Source organism: Magallana gigas, chromosome 6 (assembly GCF_963853765.1).
Source record: "Magallana gigas chromosome 6, xbMagGiga1.1, whole genome shotgun sequence".
NCBI classification, from domain to species: Eukaryota; Metazoa; Mollusca; class Bivalvia; order Ostreida; family Ostreidae; genus Magallana; species Magallana gigas.
The window spans coordinates 37,253,251-37,259,297 of NC_088858.1; the positions used below are offsets into that span (position 1 = coordinate 37,253,251).

Below are 6,047 nucleotides of genomic sequence, written 5' to 3' on the forward strand. Positions count from 1 at the left end.
AACATCGAATATAAAAGGCTTCTTTCTGTCGATAAAACTACTATCCCTGATCCATTTTCTTTGCACGAACGGTGGATAAATGAACGTGATGGTATGAAATCGTGGCCACCTATATTCTTGACTGATATTGTTGAGTATGCTGGAATGTCGAACAGCAATGTGAGCATGTCCAAATTTCTACAAGAATATAAATTAGGGAAAGGTCAATCATTTGTCGAGGCCAAACACGTAGGAGAGATATTTTACCATCATATTTCCCCTACATCGAGTGTATGTCTCCTTAGATCTGAGTGTATACCGTCTCAGAATCTCAGAGATGACCCACACAGATTATGGATGTGCGTTGAAAAGAACAGTGGTGTCATCAAATCCTCCTACTGTACATGTACAGCTGGGTGAGTGTTGTAGCTATGTATAACAATTAAATTATCCAAATTTTGTTATAGTTCCCTTTGTAACATGCAACCAAACCACCTTCGCTAGCCAAGTGTCCGATTCGTTTTTCTCATCTCCCAGATGAGAAAAACGAAAATAAACTGAGAAATGAAAATTAGAAGAAATCAGATAAATAAATCCAGTTCTATATATTAATCACCTATACATGTACTGATGCACACCTTCAAATGTAAATTCCTTTAGATGATATTTATATACATTGTAAGTCATTTTTATCCTAGGTGCGGGGGAATCAACAAGCATAGTACACTCTTCTCCTTTACATATAATCTCATTAAGCTGTATATTTCCAATACTGCAAGTTTATGTTCCGCTGTCTTATATTCACCAAATTTTGATAGAATTGACACTATGTCAAATTTTTGGAATCTACTTAGTAGGAAAAATGAAACTGACAAACACTTTTCAATCTAATTATTTGTTTAATTGCATTAATAGGCAAATATAAGTACAATTTATTTCGAGATTTTACCAAATGAAAATCATATGCAATAGAATTTTACATAAAATTATTCAATTTTTTTTTTCAGACTAGGCTCTCCGTGCATTCATGTAACTGCTGCACTCTTTCGTATTGAAACGGCACATCGTATTGGAGCCTCAACCTGCACTTCACTGCTATGCTCATGGACTGTTCCGACTTCCAACTTAAGCTCCAGGGCAGTTCCTTCAAAGTTAAAAGACCTCAAAGTTATTAAGCCAAATCATTCATTTTAAAAGTCTATATTTACTTGCTAATAATAAATATAAAGCTGCATATTGATTCGTCATTTATGAAGATTCTCGAAATACTTTGAAACTTGATGCATTATATACATTAAAAAGATTTATGTAAAAAGCATGCAGTCTGTAATATATAAATTTAAAACTAAACATGAACATTCTAATGCATTCTGTAAACTACCTGTACATCTACATTTTTTAAATTATAAAACTGGATGTAGAAATATTTTGTTCTTCAAAAGATTTAACTGGTAACCCTTCTCTCAAGGAGATATCACAGATTCATACACATGAATTTTCAATATGATAAGGGAAAATGAAATCATTTGAAACCAAAGGTTAATTTTTAATATGCTTTAATAATGACATGTTAAATCTTATCAATAACTCATATTTCAAAATCAGGTAAAAAGCGGAAACTGGTATCAGAAGAAAAGGAAAACTTTGAACCACTACAGAATGATGACAAAACATTCATGGAGTTGACAACATCACTTAGAGATTCATTGCCAAATGCATGTGTTTTTAAAGGTATTCCTTGAAATTCATGAAATTAAACACAAAGAAAAATATCAATTTTCCAAGTAATTCATAGACAGGAACATTAAAATGAGAATTGCAGAGCACATATTGAGCATTAGTATGCAAATTCACTACCACTGATGATTATCTGAAATTTACAGGTATAGATATCCCAGAAGTAGTATGTCACACAAAACAAGAGGCAAAGGCATCTGACATTGACATCCAAGAGTATACTATACAGCGGCTTGTAGCCAATGGCTTGGAGGGCCCTCTTTCAGAACCAATTTATAGCAATGAAATAATAGAAAGACTGAACATGGCAACTGTTGGACAACACAAAAATGAGCACTGGCATGTTTTACGTAAGGGAAGAATAACATCATCCAATTTCCATCCTGTATCTTGCAAAATTAAGTACAATAGGAGCCAAAATGTAATTAGACCACTCTTGTCCAATATCATGGGATATACATCTATTAATCCAACATAAAAGCCTTAAAATATGGACGAGAAATGGAACCAATAGCATGTGAAACATACAAGTCATACATGAAAAATTGTCCAAGATGATGTTAAATCCTACAAAGCTCAGAGTGTTCAATGCGGCAAATGTCAGCTTTGGTTCCATTTTCCATGTGTACATGTGACAAAATCATTGTTGAAAAACATTAAAGAGTGGTTGTGTCCATCCTGTTAAAAGATTTTAGTTAAATGCATATCATACTGTAGTTTCATCAATACTTGTTAAAAACCAATTTTCGTGGATTTTGTTTTTGACTTGATCCACAAAATTAAATGTTCATTGAAGTGCAATAACTAATAGCCATGATAATGTAACAATTATGTATAGAGACTAAAGATCATTGGCCACGTTCAGTTTACATATCATTAAACTGTAAATTTTCACTAAATCCACAAAAAAATTGATGCCCATGATTAATAATGAAACTATAGTTTTGTTAATTTAGACTTTAATAACGAGTTTCATCATAACACTCATTAGTGCTATAAAATCTGAGGGAAACCATGCAAGTTTTCTACAATGTATGTACTTAAAAGTCTTGACTTTTATATCAATATATTTCACATGGAATAAATCTTCCATAAAATAATCTTAGTTTTTGACTTTATAACAAGGAAGTAGAGGGTACATGTTACAAATGCCAGCAATAATTTTGACAATGTCATCAAGATGGTGCATGAGAGAGAGAGGTACTTCGTACTTGAGAATTCGAAAGCATTTCATACGACGAATAGCCTGTTCAATGTAAATACGCCGATTTGCAATAGCTTTTGTAAGATGAACATCTGAAGATGTCATTTGGTTTACCCCATTTCGACCTGGTGGTATCAGCAAAGTTGCTCTCTTCATGGTCAATTCCTCCCTAATAGGAAATCCACGGTCAGCCAAGACAGCATCATATGGCTCAAGCAAATCCAATAACCCACTTTGGTTAGTGATCACCTTGTCTGACACACGCCCTCCCCAACATTCTGATATAAAATTTATCATTCCTGATGGATTTATGCTAACTAAAAACTTTCCAGTATGATGATGTTTGTAATCGCTCCATGTTTTTGCTGCTACTTCAAGATTATTTGATTTCTCAAGAAAAACTTCAGAACAATCTACAATATGCCTAACATCATGAAATGTGCTATTTTGAAAGGATGGAGGTAGATTCGACCTTACAACTTCCTTGGGAGGATTAAACACCAAAGACCTAATAGTTTGAGAAAGAACTTTAACCCAGGTTGTAAAAATGTTGGATGCTAATGTTGAGGAAATACCAAACCTATCAGCAAGGTCCTCAAGAAGACCAAGTCTAAGTTTCATCAGACAAAGAATAAATTCTTGTTTTGCATTTAATTTTCTTGAGTTGCTTACAACCCTTTTGTAGCTTACTGGATTACAAGTACGCTTGGGTCCTTTCCAATGTTTCATGTGTTGAATTTTACCCTGCAAAACTCTGAAGATGTCATTAAAAGCTTGAACAGTAGGAATTCCAGTGTAAAACTGTCATTTTTTAAAACAAGAGAAATGTTAAAAGAACTCTTTTTCTTACAACTGTTCACCTGGTTTTTCAGAGATAAATTCTCAAGTTTTAAACTTTAAACTTTTTGCTGCAATTCAGTAATTAACTTATCTTTTTCATTTTCCAAAATAGACACATCAGGGGGATGTGTGTAACTGTGGTCATTCATGCAAGCAACAATTGCATCTTGTGAAATAGGATTGTGTTCTGCTTCTTCAGAAACTACTGTGACACTTGCCCTCTTGTTTGGTGTCGAATCTTGAGAAAAGTTTCTTTCTGTAGGTGGAGGCCTTGCTTTAACAAGCTGGATTAATGGTGTGTAGCCCAAATCCAACGGAGGATATGGATTTGCAGGGCTTGCGGTGCCATCAACAAAAAGGAAAAGCATATTCGTGAATTTTCATTGGGTATCCAATTTTTGTCACCTGATTTTCTGTTGACAGTGTTAATCCATACCCTTCTTGCTACAGGATCCCTTCTCTCAGTAGGAAACGGTATTAGTGTAAATGGTGGGGGGCAAATGCATGACCCTGTTCCATAGTTGGTGTTGTGAATTGCACACACATTTTTCATCCATTGTTCCAGAGTGTACCAGCTGTTTGTACAATCAGGCATGGCACAGTTTCTCCTTGCTACTTTTTTAAAACTCATTTTAACCAAATTTTCAAACAAACAAATATAAATAACAACAGCAAAAGTTTTCATACATATGCTGCCGTACATGTCACCAACTTGCTGTAAAAATGAAGACATGACTTCTATTGTAAATAACTCTATTAAATGGAAACTGCATACATATTTGATAGTGTTAGAGTAATGTATATTGCATTTATTATGATATATGGTATAAGTGGCTTGTTAAATGCGATGAGATGGAGATTCTTTAGAACACAAATATAGGCTACGCCTTCTATTTTATGTTTACTAAAAATATACAGTTTTAAAACTTGACCGAGAATTTAACTCGTGGAGGAGTAGAGCGTTAATGGGATTGAGATTATATTACAGTTTAAGTGCCTATTTTTCAAGAAAAAGTCATGTGTCATAATTAAAAAATAACATAAGAATGAAATATAATACTTACCGCTACATGACAAAGCCTTTTCTTTCAATAAAACTCTGTATTCTTCTTCGTATCTAAGTTTGAGCGTGCAATTGTTTACGATTTTCCGTAAGTACGCAAGGGGCTTTTTCACCATTGACCTTTGACATGATAACCAAGGCCGCTTGCGTATCGTAAGTGTGGATTGGACTATAAGCATTGATCCAAAACTCGATAAATGATTGAAGATTTGAGCGGTATGGAAGATCAGTCGGGGTAATGTACGATACAATATGTAACGTACATTTCAAGATATTGATATGATTGAATCTTGATGCTTAAATGTTTTTCTAACGTTGATTTTGTTTTGTTTGGTTGAAATGGGGCACAATTGATTATCAACGCTTGCAATTATACACCAAAGCATGAAAAAATTTATTATTTAATTATTAAAAAAATAAGTATTGAAAAAGTGTGTCGGTTGAAATAAATATGAGTACTTATCAGATACAACAAAATTGATTTATAGGAGTCATATACAATATTTGTAATTTTCATAAAGTTCGAACACAATAAAAAAGTGATCTGAAATGGTTACATGGTCTCATTGCCGTCAAGTTTTAAAACACTGTCTGTTTATACTAGTAACGTACATTTCACCAATGCATTAACGTACAGTTTTCCATTGAAATTGACAATTTATTAAATTTAACTTGTTGAATTATTTCAATAGAACGATGCCATTGAGTCGAGCAGAAATACAAAAGGCGTACAGAGAGAGGAAGAAGGCCAAGGAGGGTGAAAGTTACCTCCGAAAGGAGAGAACAAGGAGAATGAAATATTATGTTCCCTCAGCAGAGTTGTCAACCAAGGAAAGAAAACGAAGCGAGTAAGGAAACATCGTGAAAAAAGAAAAACAGGGGTTTTGCAAGCAGAAGAAGACAATATAGGAGAGACAAGTGGTTATGAGAGTAATTTGACGGCCACAGGAGAAGAGAGGCAATTGATTGTAAGAATGAATTTCAGCAGTTCAAAGAAAGGATCAGCTAGAAAAAGGATCAGTAGAGCGGTCTCAAAAGCTCATCGAGATATAAATCACTTTAAGGCAAAAAATAATGAAATGAAAAAAAAGATAAGAAAGCTGCAAAAGAGAAATGAGGGATTGCAAAAACAGAAGCAAGGAGGTGTATCACCTCAAACACCAAGAAGTAAAACAGACAGAGATTTGAGAGAGGCAGGTATATCTCCGAACAGAGGAAAAGCAG

At 34.0% G+C, this 6,047-nt stretch overlaps 1 long non-coding RNA gene across 1 annotated transcript; it reads right to left on the reverse strand.

Annotated features, from left to right (window-relative positions):
- Positions 1 to 865: 865 nt before the first annotated feature.
- LOC109618943 (uncharacterized) lies at positions 866 to 5,024 on the reverse strand. The gene is made up of 2 exons (XR_010715051.1): positions 4,825 to 5,024; positions 866 to 1,123 (listed from the first exon to the last, which is right to left on the reverse strand). It is a non-coding gene; the product is annotated as an uncharacterized lncRNA (long non-coding RNA).
- Between the last annotated feature and the right edge of the window lie 1,023 nt (positions 5,025 to 6,047).